The sequence below is a fragment of the Peromyscus eremicus genome, chromosome 16_21 (assembly GCF_949786415.1).
Source record: "Peromyscus eremicus chromosome 16_21, PerEre_H2_v1, whole genome shotgun sequence".
In the NCBI taxonomy this organism is placed as follows: Eukaryota; Metazoa; Chordata; class Mammalia; order Rodentia; family Cricetidae; genus Peromyscus; species Peromyscus eremicus.
Window position 1 is genome coordinate 15,798,071 of NC_081432.1, and position 16,180 is coordinate 15,814,250.

A 16,180-nucleotide genomic window follows, 5' to 3' on the forward strand; every position below is an offset into this window, starting at 1 on the left:
ACAGTGCCTGGACTCGGGGAAGTCACCCTGAAGTGCAAGAACAGGGTTTGAAGGAGTAACTGTTGTGTGGGAGAAACCTACTGAAAAGCACAAGTTCAGCCATGTGGCCTGGATCCTGGTTGCCAGAGTAGCAGGTTAAGTTAGCTGGTGAAGTATTGGATGCTTGAGAATGTATGAGGACTTTCTTAGAAAATCTGAAATTAGCCGGGCAGTGGTGCATTGGCAGCGGTGCACGCCTTTGATCCCAGCACTTGGGAGGCAGAGGCAGGCGGATCTCTGTGAGTTGGAGGCCAGCCTGGTCTACAAAGCAAGTTCCAGGAAAGGCGCAAAGCTACAAAGCTGTGTCGAAAAAAAAAGAAAATCTGAAATTAATTGGGAGATAAAATTGGTTCAGCTAATCTAATAGTAACAATGAGAACAAACCAGTTTAACTTGGAAGCTATTAGTGGACAGAAAGGGAGATACTGTTTCTTATCTAACAAGAAAATTACAGCCAACTCCTGGAAGAACAGAAATTAATAAGAGAGAAACAAAATAAATTTATATAAAGCATTGTGGGTTTTAGACACAAAAACCCAAGTGTCCAGTGAAAATGATTTCATTGTTTCACTTCCATGAAGAACAACCACCTGGAAATGATGGGACAAGAGGGTGGATGTAATGGAGACAGAGGATGAGTCTAACCAGTTGTACATGTAGCATTCCTTCATCCTTGCCTGGGGAAGAAGGAATGAGTGAGCTCTCAGAGTTTCGTGGCTTGTTCTCTGGAAGAGGGTGCTGTGGGATAATCCCTTTGTACACTGTGAAGATTTGTCACTATGATTGGTTTAATAAAGAAGCTGACTGGCCAATACTGAACAGGATAAAGTTAGGCAGGAGAGCAAACTGGGAATAATGAGAAGAGGAAGGATGGAGTCAGAGGAGTCACCAGCCAGATGGAGAATGAGTTGGACACACAAAATAGGACAGAGGTAAAAGCCATGAGCCTTGGGGCAATACATTGATTAACAGAAATGTGTTAAGTTGTAAGAGCTAGTTAGTAACAAGCCTGAGCTATTGACTGAGCATTTATAAGTAATATAAGCTGTAAGAGCTAGTTAGTAACAAGCCTGAGCTATTGACTGAGCATTTATAAGTAATATAAGCTGTAAGAGCTAGTTAGTAACAAGTCTGAGCTATTGACTGAGCATTTATAATTAATATAAGCCTCAGTGTGTTTATTAGAGAGCAGGTGCAGGACAGGAAAACTCTGCCAACAAACGGTAGTCTAGTTTCTATCATTTGTGGAAGAAACATTCTGATTTCTCTGACTTTCCTTGCCAGCATTAACTGTCAACTTGACACAGCCTGAAAAAGAAAAAGAAAAAAAAAGGTGTCTCAATTGAGTAATTGTTCTTATCAGATTGATCTGTGGACATCGCTGTGACAGATTGTCTTGACTGTTTTAATAGATGAAGCAGGTTCCAGTTGATTATGGGTAGTAGTGGTGTCATTTCCCAGGCAGGTGGTCCTGGGCTAGATAATAAAGCTAACTAAACATGAGGCTGAGAGCAAGGTACAGAGTGAGCTGGCTAGCAAGCAACATCCTCTGCAGTTCCTGCTGTGCTCTCACAACCGTGCTCCCTCAGCTGTGCATGAGTTCCCTGGTCAAAAGTAATGGTACACAGAATAGCAAGCAGGCCTGCCTTCAGGTTCCTGCCTTGAATTACTGCCCTGACATCTCTCAGTGATGGACTGTGACCTGGAAGCATAAGATAAAATAAACCTTTTCCTCCCAAGTTGCTATTGGTCAGCATTTTAACACAGTAACAGAAAGAACACCTGACCAAGGACTATGTGGGAAGAAGAGGGACAGGTGACAACTTTTGCGGACCTGCCTGTGTCCTTCAGTTCAAAGTACTCAGCACACCCAAGGAACTTATGGGTGCTGTGTTCTGCACCACAACAACACAGGAGCACAAAATGTTGCAAATCAACGTGAGTTTGGATTAGCTTAGATGCCAAGAATATTAAGTATGTTTCTGAGAACATTAATCTAGCCATGGCCGCCCATTGCTCAGGTTAGCAACACGCACAGAGATCAGTGTGCAAAGAAGAGGGTACTGCACTGTGTCCCTAGGTCCAGAGACACTATTGGTAACTATACTTGTTAAGTTCTGAGGGTCTGCCCACTGCCGGAGGCTGGTGAACGCCTGTGGCAGAAGTAAGACAGTTCCTCCATGCCAAAGATGTCAGCTGAGTCTCTCAAGCAGGTGACTATCCATGTCATACCCCAGGACTCTTCTAGCCTCTTCCCTTCAGTTGCCTGCAGCGCTCTGGAGAGAGATTTGCTTTGTTCTTCATAAGCTCTCAGGCCTGCGCCATTTCGTTTTGCCTTCTTCACAGCAACCACACTCAGATTCTGACTTTCAGTGCAGGGATTTGTGACACGACTCATCGGGACAAACACGGAGGGAGACAATGAGTTCTAGACCGTACCCCATTTTCCTACCAACTCCTCCCTCATCATGGCTTCACATCCATTAAGCATTTGGCTTTCTCTGAAAACCTCAGCTCCTCAATAACATGGCCGCTTAGCAAGTGACATGGCAAATTAGCTCCCAGAGTGTTCTGCAAAGTGGAGAGAACAAATAACACTCCAGTATGGATTTTTCTGACTATAAACCAAGGCAAGCATTAGATTTTAGAGAGTTACAGGGCTGAAGTCAAGCAGTCCTTTAATTTTGAAAGCAAACTTAGGTCTGGGATCGCTGTGTATCCTGGAGTGCGCACAAAGTTGAGGTTACACAAATTTCCACTTGTGAACTCCTGACTCCTCCAGGCACTGTACCCCACCTCGATTTTGTCTCACCTGCCTAGAACAACAAGTTTTGTGCACATGGACATGAGCAGTGAAGCAAAATCCAAACCGGTGCCTTTCACTGACTGCCTTTATGTGGAGTTCAGAACATTTTCATAATTCAGTTCTGTGTATAAGAAACCAGAGTTGCTTCAGGGCTCTTGGGAACTTATCACTCCACGGGTAGTAACAAACAAGCACCACCCAGGTCCCCCCTCTAACCATGAATGATAAAATAAATAAATAGAAATCCAGAATTGTATTTTCAGGGCTGGGTTACAGCTTAACAGAACCCAGTGGGCAATCATTTATTTTCCCCATCTTTTTGCTTGATCTAACCATACATCTCACTGTAGGTTATTATAAATATAATGAGGATCTATGGGGAAATATAAGCTCGGAGTTCTAGACAGTTTTATTAGTGTTCATAAATATTTATGTTCCAGATATAATCATATTATTAAAGTCCTATACACTTTCACACATAAAATTCAGGAGACTATTTATTTTTATCCATATTGCCATGTCTCCACCCTAGGCAGTGAGACAAATTAGAGCTGATAAAAATAAGAACCTGTCAGGAGGTCGGGCACTTGCTTCAAATAGACTCTGTTTTAGGCAGAACCGTAATGCTCAGGGTCAGCCTGACTCACTGGTGGCTCACAATGCCCTGATATCTTCCACTCTTCATTTTCTGTCTTCAAGTGGCCATTGAAAGATAAAAATGGATGGTATCACAGTTAAGAAATTGTTTTTTTAGGGGGTCACTTTAACTGAGGATGGGTGAGGGACAGGAATGAAGGAGGGATAAAGAACACTGAGGATGACTGGAAAAGTCTTATGGACATATTCTATTTTTACTTAAAAATACAAACAAAACGTATGTATAAGTATCTGTGTATACATATATAAATGATTTAAACGAAGTTGCGCTACTTGAGTGATAATGATATCCCCAAGGGCTGCAGTCTATCTAATAAAAAACCCAAGTACCTGGCATGGGAAGCCTTTTGGGTTGTTGGTCAGGGGAGTCCCAAGACATTCCCACAACAATATAGACAATTGCTATCGATCTTGGTGGTATCCTAAAACCTGAAGGTAAGACCCATCACATATTTCAGACACAAGACTTGGAGGAATTGACCTGGATCTGACCTGGAAGCCTTTCCTCTGAGGACTATCTTTCATAGAATCCCAAATGTGCTATGCAAACTGATGGTGAATGTAACCAATGGCCTTACGCAACTGCAAGGCATGTGAACCACAACAATGACCAGCCCAGCAAGATGTCCCCAAAAGAGGAGCGGTGGCACTTATATTTTGTGGTTAACCAATCTTCTAATTAGGCTTAAGGCCCATTCAATAGAAGAGAATCCAAGCCTGGTACTGTAAACCTAGCTAACTACCAGTTAGCTGGTAAGATTGTGGACTCGAGAAGAGAGTCTACTAATGTTATGCTCCTAAACTAGTATAATTTCTAACTACATTCTAAATACTTATCTTCATAACCACAGATAACTGTACCTTTCAACCCTTACCAAAAAAAACTTCTTTTTGCAGCAACAGGAGACCATCACAGTGAATCACAATTAGTCAAAAATGCAAGGAACAATGACTGTGGGGTGCCCATCCCTGGTTGATATACAATACAGTCTCTACACCTAAGACTCCAGGTATATCATGAGGGAGGGGGAAGAAGTTTGTAAGAGCCAGTGGTCCAGGGCATCTGTTGCTGGGAGATTGTGTCTCCTGTCTATGATGAACACATGAACTATCAACAATATGATTGCCTGAACGAGGCCCACACACTGACATCAGTTCACACGCCAACATAGATGGGGGGACGTCTCCCAAGTCCCCAGCCTAGATGAAGAATCACAGGCAGCTAATGACTGCTGGGAGAGGGGGAATCTGTTTTCTCCAAGGGTGAGCCCCTTGATCATATGGGCATACAGATATGGGCAACAGTAAATGGACTCAGTAAGTTGTCTCTGTGTGTGTGTGCGGGGGGTGGGGGGTGGGGGGTAGGTGTGTATAACAAAGAACAATTGAGAAGTCATGAATTTGAAAAGGGGGAAACACAGGAGACATCGGAGTGAGGAAGAAATGATGTAAATTCAGGACTCACAGATGAAATTATCAGAAAAGAAACAAGAGAGGTGACCTTCTTGTGCCCAGCACATAATCACAGCCTCCCCAAACTCAGGTAGAAATGCCAGCTCCCTCCCTCTGGTTCTCCACTCCACTTTGATATTAATGTGAGTCATCAGCAAACTAATACACAAAGCAGATGTGAGAAAAAGAACTACAGATCAACTCACTGAGAGAGCCCATATTTCTAGTTCATGAAATGGGCTTTGTAACTTCCATGGGGAATTTCTAGAAGGGGAGGCTAGAATTCTTCCCTGCCTCTGGTGAAGGCTAGTGAACCTCACAGCAATATTGTGTCACTGGAATGCTAATTTTTACTGGAAAGCGTCTCTAAAAGGTAGATACCAAGAGCCAACACTGTCCTAGCAGAATAGTGACCACAAGACAGCGAAGCTCTCTCTGCATGTGTCCAGGTGACCCTGGTGGATAAGCCAGGGCACGCGCATCGATTGATGGCTTTAAAGGTAGAATTGTGGAAGGCCGGAAGAGTAGTTTTCTGAGTTTTGTCCTACCAAGGCTAACAGAATGACGGTGGGGGCTGCCAGAAGTCAGAAAGTCATGTTTTAGGACATCTCCCTCAGTGTCCAGGTAATTGAACCAAACCCGGAGCAGGCTGACTGTCACTTGAGAATTATGACATAGTTCTGGCAGAACAATAGTTTGATCCCACTTCCAACTACCAGCGAGGTCCAATTTCCTCGGCGCTGCATATTAAGGGAAGCACAAGGTTAGCTGTGAGCCCAAGAATCCCTGAGCTTGCTGAAGTAGATGCTTTCAGGAAAGTCAGTCCTCCGAGAAGGGTAAAACGCTGGCCTCAGTACTCTTAGGTAAAAGAGGAAGGTGACACCTGAGGCTTGGTGTGACTTCATGGATATAGTCTCTCTTCTAGGGTAGCTCATAGATCTGTTCCATTTGTCCCTTAGTTTCATACGCACACAGTCCCCACCAGAGTCCCCTGCCTATGCCTGGGCTGCTTCTTGAGGTTGAAATAAAGACTTGTTTCCATAGGAAATACATTTCCCCCTTTTTATTGTTTGAGACATTCACAAATGCATATAAATACAGTTTGATTCAATCCACCCTGTCCCCTCCCCTCCAACCCCCCACCACCACTTTTCTCTCCCAACTTCATGTGATCTGATTGCTGATTTGTTTTTAACCTCCCAAGTCCACTTAGTACTGTCTGTCTGTGCATGGATGGAGGCCATCTCCTAGAACATGGGTAGCCTCTCACGTTCTTTTGAATGCCTGAAGGAAAATGACTCCCTTCTCCAGCCGTCATCATTTGTCAATAGCGCCACAGCTGATAGTGGCGGTTAATGCCACATCCCACCTCCATGCTGGGATTTTTTTTCTGGCATGATCTTGTGTGGGTCTTATACTTGCTGTCACAACTGTTATGAGTACATATGTGCAATCACTCCTTTCTACACAGAAAACACTGGTTCGCTGTGGTCATCCACCACCTCTAGCTTTTCACTCATCCTTTAAGGCTGGGTGGATTTGCTCAGTAAGATTCAGCAATCTAATCTGTTAAGCTCATCTAAGTCATCGTCTACGGGGACTCCTAAGGTAGTGGCTCCCGAGCCAGCCTTCCCTACCTCACAGCATAACAGGAAGGGGAGCCAGAGACAGAATTTGAGTCTCAGTTTGTGACCTCTGCCTTTAGGTTTCCAGCTTCTCATTTGCAAGCCAGAGTGGTGAGTTTCTACCGTAGAGCATGTTGAAGTCCTAAACAAATATTTGATACATGTCTAGAACTTTGCAAATGCAATGTATTGTCAGTAGCCCCCAGAGCTGTGACAGAAACAGAAGATTCCTAAGCATTGCTGGGGGCAGGGGGTCGGGGGGCAACTCTGCTCAATCTGAGCACAGAACCAACTGCCCTATTGGTTTCTAAGTGCATCCCCATTGAAGTGTTCTTCAGAGGGACAGGGGTTTGCACTGTCCTCTGTGTGACAAAGAGACAGCCTCTTCTTACTGCCGCTCCTAAACCAGAAGGATAGCTGAGCAACAAACCAGCGTTTCCTCAGCATCAGGCAGCCGTGCAGGGCTATGTTTTCCCTTCCTTCGTTCCTTCGTTTGTTCGTTCATTCGTTCGTTCGTTTGTTCGTTCCCTCCCTCTCTCCCTCCCTCCCTTCCTTCTGTACTTCCTTCTTTCTTATTTTGAGACAAGTTCTCACCATTTACCCTGGATGGCCTGAAACTCACTATGTAAAGCAAGTTGGCCCCCAATTTATAGAGACATCCCAAATGCTGGTGTTGAAGGCGTGCACCACTTGCTACACCAGTATTGTTCTTACAGTATTTTCCAGAAGTTATTTGTCTAGTGTCCCTGAACTTTTCTGCAACCTCATCGACTATGTTGCTGATTCACTGAAACTTCATCTTGTTTTTTGGCTTTTTTTTTCTTCTTGAACCTGCCAGGTGCCTTACTGTTTACTGCTGTCTGAGCTGAGATCCTGAGCCCGATCCTCCAATGCCTTTCCTGTTTTCACCTGGCATAGCTTTTCCTTTTTGTACCTTTACCCTAGGAATTCATATCTTTGCTTTCTCATGACATCCTGGCAGATGGTACAACCCATATGCTTCCCCTGACACACACACACACACACACACACTGGCCTTGTCTCACCTGTGACATTTACAGCAAGAACCTGTTCCACTTATCCTGTTTGTCACCTTCCAAACCCAGTTTTCATGGGATAGTCTTTACCAACAAATTGGATCCAGTGCTTATTCCATGGCAAATCATCTGAGCTGCCAGTTCTGTGTTTCTAGGAAATTTTAAAAAATTCACATTTTAGGTAAGTGGAGGTATTGTGTGTGTCCACTAACGTAAGATGAGCTGGCTGAGATCAATTAGTAGCTTAGAAAGCTGCAGTCTCGTGGCTCACTGGACACCGATTCAAAGGCTTCCTCTATCAAAAGCAAGAGTTGAATAGCTAATCACATTTTATAATAAGATCTGTAGAGGAGTCAGGGCCTTCTTACACAGCAAACAAGGGAGAATGGAGAGAGGTGTTGATTTCAGCTTCCCACTCCTCTTATGGAGGCCATGATGCATAAGCAAACATTTTACTATTGTTATTATTATTAGCTTAGCTTTCTTACCTCTACTTTGTATGGTAAACATTTTCAGACCCACAGAAGCATTTTTAAAAACACCCTGGAGGGACTCAGCGTTAAATGTTGACTGTTTTTGATCTCTCTGCCTGTTTCCCTTTATGATTTTGTTGAGGTTCGTCATGTTAGAAGACACATTAGCACTTCCTTTTGTTCCCATCCATCAGTGCTACATGAGGTAAACCCTACTCAGGCTGTTCCTCCTGTCTACCGTCTAGAGCCTGTTTTTCTAAGCATCCCTGAACATGTTTCTTTGGCTACATTGAGGCAATCATCTTGCCTGACATATAGTTCACATCCAAGTTGTTCAAGTATCTTTCACACCTTTCTCTAAAATAAAAACAAAATAAAATAAAAATCCCAGATTAAATATAGGATCATTTGTTACATTTTACTACCTGTCTGGTCCTATTAACTGAGAAAATCCTGTTTAAAAAAATTATAACTTCTGAGACTGGAGAGACAGGTCAGCAGCTAAGAGCACTTGCTACATTGTAAGAGGATCTGGGTTCGGTTTCCAGTACCCTATGATGAGTCACAACTAGCCATAATTCCAGTTCCAGGGCACCCGAAACCCTCTCTGACTTCTGTAGACATTGTGTGCATGTGGAGCACATACATACATGCAGGCAACACACACACACATAAGATAAGTAAATCTAAAAGAAAAAACGTCCAAGGCAATTTAAGAAAAGTGGTTCAGATCGGACAGTTGGCCACACTGCGCATGCACCTTCTAGTTAAGCAATGTTGGGACTTCCACATCATGTTGAAGGTGAAAGTGTGACTGATGGTCATCGGGGACTGCTTTCCTGTCAGAAACGATTTCAAGTAACAGACGGTCAGTCATCTTGGATTCAAGGTTTTATACGAAACCTGTTCAAGGATTTTATATGGAAACTGTTTTTCCTCTGAGACAGTTCTGGTTTGAGAATAATTCGAACAGTAGGGGATATGTGGTCATGCCTGCAGGTATCTTCAGCTCCCCGTGTGGGAGAACTGCTAAACAGGACTCTTCTTGGCAGAGGCCAAATACGGCCTATACTATAATATAGAGGACTGCTGCCCACCAAGAACTGAGTGGCCCCAAATGTCGACAGTGCTGAGGTTGAATAATTCTCTACATGCGCAGACTAGATCACTCTGTTTATATCTGGAGTGCAGTGGAGGGTTGGTAAGGGACCGTAACTATCACAAGCAGCCATGGTGTCACCTTCAATGGCATGCAGCATATGCAAAGGTCAAGAGCAAAACATCGCCATCAGAATTCATGGAAGAATTGGACTAATGAAGACTTATAAAGGCTTTGATATTTTTCTGCTCAAGGGAACACCAATACCTGGGCTCTTTTTACATGACCTCCCTTTTGGGTCTAGATGAAGAGGAGTAATCCTCCCCAAATGGTTTTACCCTCTTCTTTCCTGGCAAAGGCTTTGTTTTTCCTTTACCTGGAGAGATGGGTACCAGTCCTCACCTGGGGTTTACAGAACTCTAACTCTGTTCTTCAAGAGCTGCCACCCCATGCTCAGGACTCTGCTTCTGCCGCCAGGCTGCCGCTATAGCCAGAGAGCAAGTGAGGTCACACAGGCTGGGGTGGCAGAGACTATGCCAGCCTTTTGACCTTGGCCCGGCTCCCTTCTTGCATTCAGTTCCCTCTCCTGTGGTGTCATTGTGGGCCTTCCCCCCAAACAAATGCCTACTTGTTCTTTCTCAGAGCTGACAGGGTGTCAGAGGCCCAGACTGAGCCCTGTTTGCATTCCTGGGGCTCCTGGCATGGCCTCAGGATTCCTGCAGCTGCAGGCTGAATGAGGCCATTTGACGCTAAGCTGTGGCCTTAAGTGGAGTTGGATGGCCCGGGATCCTCTCAGTTAGCAGCACTGTCATATCTTCAAGCAGATTCATGCTCATGCTCTTTTGGGGTCGAGACAGGGAGGGGGCTGTGTGAGCTTCCACTTTCAGCTATTTTGAGGATCTGGGTTCTGCTCTCACAGCACTGGGCTTAGCTTTCTGTGCTCAGTAAATAGTATTCAACCCACACAATAGACGTCAAAGTGCTAAAACCAAGGCTTATAGACTGGGTCGGTAAGGTAGAGAAAGGAAAAACCTTTTTTCCTTCAGCCCTCTTGGAGTGTCCTGCAGAGGCTCTGTGGATTAGACACATGACAAATTAATAAGAAAACAAACAAACAAACCGAAGTTTACTAACATGAGCTTTGCAGATACCCACGAGAGTGCTAGTAATCCATTTATCTTGCTAGAACGGATGTGACATACCATCACACACAGAACAGTTCAAGTATAAGGGTCAGGATGAAGAGAAGGACTCTCAGTTTCCAGGGACAGCAACTTATCAAGTGGCAAATGGGTCAGGAAAGCAGTGGGGGTAGTTTTTTGTTTTGTTTTGGTGGGGTTTTGGTAAAGTTTGGTATGCAAATCCCTGTAGGTCTATCTATGTGTGAGCTCAAAGGGTCTGGAGTTGTCTTCACTGATTAACTTACTCCTGGTAGAGAATGGAAGGTAGGCGTCTTTCCAAATGTGTGCCCCGATTTTAGACAGAGAGCTTTGCCTGCATCTCTTTCTCAGCTGATTTCAGCTCAAAGTAACCATCACGCCAAAGTGGCACATTTGAGTGATCAGCGTCATCTGCCTACTTTAATCACTCTGCTTCTTCGTTTTCTGCACCAACCCTCTGCTTTCATCTTCAGTTTAAGAAGCAGTCTTCTCTGAAAGGAGCAGTTTTCCCTTAAATAGGCAATATATGTTCTTTTACAAGCAACCGCCAGGAATACTGTCCCCATATCCCTGAGCAGGTAGCTGTGTGGCCAACAAATTTCTAAATGCAAAATACTACACTCAACTATAACAGAAGACCCAAAGCTCCAAGACTCTACAGTCTTCCACAACCAGCTCTTATAATCTCCCAGGCCCCAAATAAATTTTCCTCCTAACCCTGTGCTCCCTGCTGACTGAGTTCCTTTCCATTTGTTCAATGAACCCACTTCGCTCCTCTTGCCGCCATGCTTTGATACATCCTAGTTCCCGTGACTCTCACCCTGCCTTCTTTTGCGGTCCCAACTCCTGTGCAGGCTGCACCTTAGGTCAATCACTCCCCAAATGTGCTACACACAGAACCACCTAGAGTTGCTTTATACATCCTGTTCCATTTCAACAAGAATCTTTGGGAAGAGAATCCAAACACAATGAGTTTCTAACCCTTTCTCACGCGACCCTAATGTGCAGCGAGTCCCAGTGCCCGTGGTTTCAGAGGGTGTTTTGCCACTGTTGATGTGCCCAGATGTGGTCTGGTGCCCTTGAGGCAGCTTCTGCATCTCTAACAAACTTCGGGGTGAGGTTCAAGTGATGCCATCGCTCTGCAGCCCGTGCTCTGAGTGGCAAACCAGGAGGCTTCAGCTCCTGCGAGACCTTGGTTCTTTCTCCAGGCTCGTGCCATTGGTGGTTACCATCTGGGGACTTGTTAGAAATGCATAGTCTCAGGCTGCACCTATTGAGTCAAATACTCTGGGTCCACCGGGTTTGTTTTAAGACATCCTGCAGCTGGTCCCATGGGTATTCACATCTGAGAACAACTACTCTAGGCAGCAGCCCTGATAATCACACTAACTGTTTTAACTTAGGATCTTCATGATGGAGTGTCCTTCCAATGACTAAGATGGGAATGAATAATTTGCTACCACATCCTGGGGTCACACGTGGATGCCACACTTGCAGGTCAGAGTAAGACCTTTATTGGGTCTCAGGCATTATCCAAACAGGCTTCTCTGAGGGAGTTTTAGTCAATGGGCTTAAAGCAAGCAGGGCAAGACTTCCAGCATCACTCTGTGACTAAGTGGGAAACATTGTGGTCACTAGACCACATCTGAGCAGTCCATGCAGCGTCTGAGGCTCAGGCAAGTAGGCTACTTACAGGTAGCAGAAGGCAGCTATACAAGGTGGGAATCTGGGTTGGACACACTGCTGGATGGGAGGAGATGCAGAACAGGAAACTGTTTTTGCAGGGAGTAAACTTGCTTCTGGAACAAGAGAGTCCAGCAGAGATAACACCGAATTCTAGCCCACTATGTTCTAAGACTGAGGCTTTCTTCCTTTCTCACTCCAGCCTGTGTTCTGCCGAATATCTGATGTTTCCCCTACAGAAGGACATCTGTCTACTTAAATGGCCTACACACCCCACCCTGGAGGAGGAGGTCTGTGATGGATGGGCCTCTTGGATCCCTACCACCTGGCACAGCAGCAACACGTATGCACTCTGTAAACATTGGTTGGATGTATTGAAGAAGGGCAGATGGCTTGACTCTACCTTTTGGGTCAGTCCGGATCATTTCTTCTCTGGTTAGCACAAAGAAGGGAGAAGAGAGAAATAACAGGGCTATAAAATACCGCCAAGGTTACGTGGTGCCTGATCTCTGTCCTTGGGAGTGTCTGTTTTGTAATACAATCCGATAAAGGGAGGGCTATTCTCACCGTTCTGCACACCCAGCTAGGAGCAGATTCCAGGGAGTCGTCCGGCAGATTCACTGGCTGGTGTGATTCTGGAAAAAGACATAAAATTGCTTCTGATCCACCGAGAAATCGATGGGCCGTGGTGGTTCTCCGCTCTGACTCACAGAATTTCAGTTGAGTACTGATGCCATTGAGGAAGTTGCCAACAAGGGATGCTCGCCCAGCAGACTTAGCTGTTTTTCCTGGTGCTGTGACAAAATACCCTGACAAAGGCAACTTAGGGGAGAAGAAGTTTGACTCACGGTTCTAGGGTGTAGTCCATTATTGTGAGGAAGTCACGGCAGCAGCCTTCAAGGTGGCTGGTCACATTGCATTCCCAGTGGGGAAACAGAAGGATTAATGTTTATGTTCAGATGCTTTCTCTTTTGACTCAGTCCGGAAGCTCAGCCTACTGATGGGTGCTGCACAGTGGGTTCAGGGTAGGGTTTTCCCACTTCAATTAGCCTAATCTAGATGATCCACCAGAGGCATGTCTCCAAGGTGATTCTGAATCCTGTCAAGTTGACACTATTACCCACCACACCAACATTAGATCTGAGAGAGGAGACTCTGACAACAGGGTCTGGGCGATGCATTTTAACCGTGTTCCAGTGATGGTAAAGGTAGCCGGCATCCCACTAAGACAGACGATAATTCAAAAATAAGTGAACCAGCTCTCTAGAGATTCATGTAGAAGCTTTAAAAAAAAAAAGCCAGCATATTGTGAGAAGGGAAAAGGTTGTGGAAGTGAAGAATGATAGCAATCATGAAAGGCATGAGCTCCAATTAGGAATAGTCTACGCACCATCTACTTGTAGACAGACACGTACAAGTCAACCAGGAGGAAGTGAGCTTGATGGTTACAGGCCACAGAAGTGGGAAGAGACCCTCAGGGACTCAGAAGGAGACAAAGGGCTAATAGTGAGTTCATCTTCGCTTCCTTCACATCTCCAGGCTGAGATCAACCTTGCAGTGTGTATAGTCTCGTCCGCCTCTCTATTTTAAAGCATGTTCTCAAACAAATAAAAAAAAAAAATGAACTTTGAAAGCAAAGGACTATACCCTGGCTTCTCTAAATGAGAGTGAGGCCTTAAGATGCAAGCGACCTAGTGATTATGTCACCAGCAGGGGTGGGGCCTTTAAGCTCTGTGGAGTCACAGATCCCTTTACCACCTCTGTGCTGCTTCTCAGCATCCATTTAACCTCCCTGCCGGAGGTTCAAAGCTCTGCTACCCGGAGCTCCAGGCTCAGAGACTGCAGGCTGCTTGCTCTCTGTCTCGGCTCCACCAGGGCGCAAGCACTGGCAAAGCTCCAGTGCCTTGCTGCAGGCAGCTCAGGCTCCTGGGCATGCGGTGGTGATCACTACAGGGTGCTGCACCTGGGGCTGCAGAGGAAACACTCAGGTGGTCATTCCAGCACGGGAAGGCGGTCTGTTGGCTCGTCTCTATGCTGAAAAGCCCTCTTGTAAGGCGGCCACTGGGACACAACGCAGGACGAACGTGCTTTTAGTGCTGAGCCAGCAGCTGGGTTAGTGAGTGGCCTGAGAAGGGCAGTGGAGTGATGGAGAGACTAACAAGGTCTGCCCTTTTGACTCCTCAGTCCTCTCCCAGGATTTTGCAGGCTCCAGATGGCTGGGTGCCAAAGTAAGCCAAAGCGAGCACTCTCCCTGGGTCCCAGCTAAGATATGGGGGAACCAGCCACAAGGGATCATTTTCTTTGAATAAAGAGCCAATGCACAGCAGCACACACCTTGCTCTCTTCCCCTCCCGTATCATCCAGGCTGGCTGTCACTGAGCTGTTTGAGCTCAGTGTTCTTTCCTTGCTTACAGCATTGGTATAAAGAGGGAGCGGTGGAGAAGCCATGTTTGTGGAGCAGGAGTACACACACACACACACACACCCGCAATTAGGCCAGGCAATCAGAAGCCTTAATGGAGGAGTGCCTGTCAAAACAGTAGGTGTCTGCTAACCTCTGAGGCTGCTTGCTTGCTGCAAGCAGAAACTATGAGGTAACAGAGAAACAGGAATGGATGAGTCTGTTTCTTATGCCTCCTTGCCTTTGAAGAGTTTGACAATACTGTCACGTCTTCCGTCTTCTCTAGGGAGGGAGCTGGGGAGGATCTAGCTGCATTCCTTCTTGAGGAACTAGCCAGAGATACATAATTAAGGAAGAATAATTAATTAAAAAGTCAAACTTGGGGACTTGGGCTATATATTTCATGCAGGAATTCAAAGCACACGGGTTTCACCGAGGAGAAAGGAAACAAACCCATTACTCAGGGAGGAGCTGGAGGTGGCTAACAACAGCGTCCCCAAACCAATGGATAAGAGGGAGGAGGAAGAGGATCCCATTTCTTTGAGCATTCTGCCAGCTACAGAAACTGCAACGTCATCCTCTTTGCGCTGGACTGCAGTAGGAAGAATCACCCTTACCGACTGCCTGTAGAGAAACAGGGAGCCAACGCCTGTCTTGTGGGGACACAAAGTACAGCAGCATTTGGGCCACTGCTGGCGGAGTGGTTGTGTCTGGCAAGGATTCTCAACAAAGCCTTCAAGGCTGGCATGGAGGGGAGCTGTGCCACTGATGAGTGGTCTCCGTCTTGGCTGTGGAAGGGTAAAGCTGAACGTCTACAGCCACCATGTTTCATTTCTCTTTGCTTTTCCTATTTAGTTACATCAATACATTTTTCACCAGTCGTGTCTCCATCAGATTCCGATCCTGTTAAATGGAGCTTCTGGGAAGGTTTTAGCCAAAAGGAACAGCAAGCAGGCAGCAGTTATACATGTTCTAGGTCCCATGGAATTGGTCAAGTTCATGATTCAAGTGGCATAGAAATGCCCACAACCCCACACCCTGTCCCAGACTTGCTTCAGTTACCAAAATGCCTACAAAAACTCATGCCAGAAAGAGCAGACCTTTATTTTTAGGTTCACCCTCCCTAAATTAGGCAATCAAAAATTTGCAATTCTATGGCTCAAATAAAAGTCTCAGTGACTAAGTCTCCTCTCAAGAACCTGACAAGCAGCTGCACAAGCAGGACTCCAGCTTCCCAGTGGGTCCCCAGGCAGTGGTGACAGCTGCGGTGGAATGAATAAGGGAGAGTGGCTGGGAGCAGAGTCCTGCTACCAATGTCTCAGTGCCTGTGGGAGGAAAGACGAGCCCAGAAAAGATGACTCAGGCTTGGAAGCCAGATAAAGAACCGGGAGAGGCGGTGTAGAAAAGAGGCAGAAGAGAATAAGGGGGCAAGTCCGACTCTGCTGCAAATAGCCCAACTCTACTGAGTGTGTCTTTAGAGCCTACAATAGATTGGATAACATCACCCCAAACACATCCACATTCTCATCTATGGTCCCCAGACGTGGCAAAAGTGACTGGGAAACTTGATACATGTTCTTCAGATGGTGAAAAGATACCATAGAGGCTGACTGAGCTCAGAGTCATCACGGGGGAGGCAGAAAGGTTGCCGTGAGTGAAGGTAGTGTGGCCATGCAGGCAGAGGTCATAGAAACCTGGGGCCACAAAGTGACACCTGCAGGAAACTTCTAGAAGCTGGGAAAATAAGA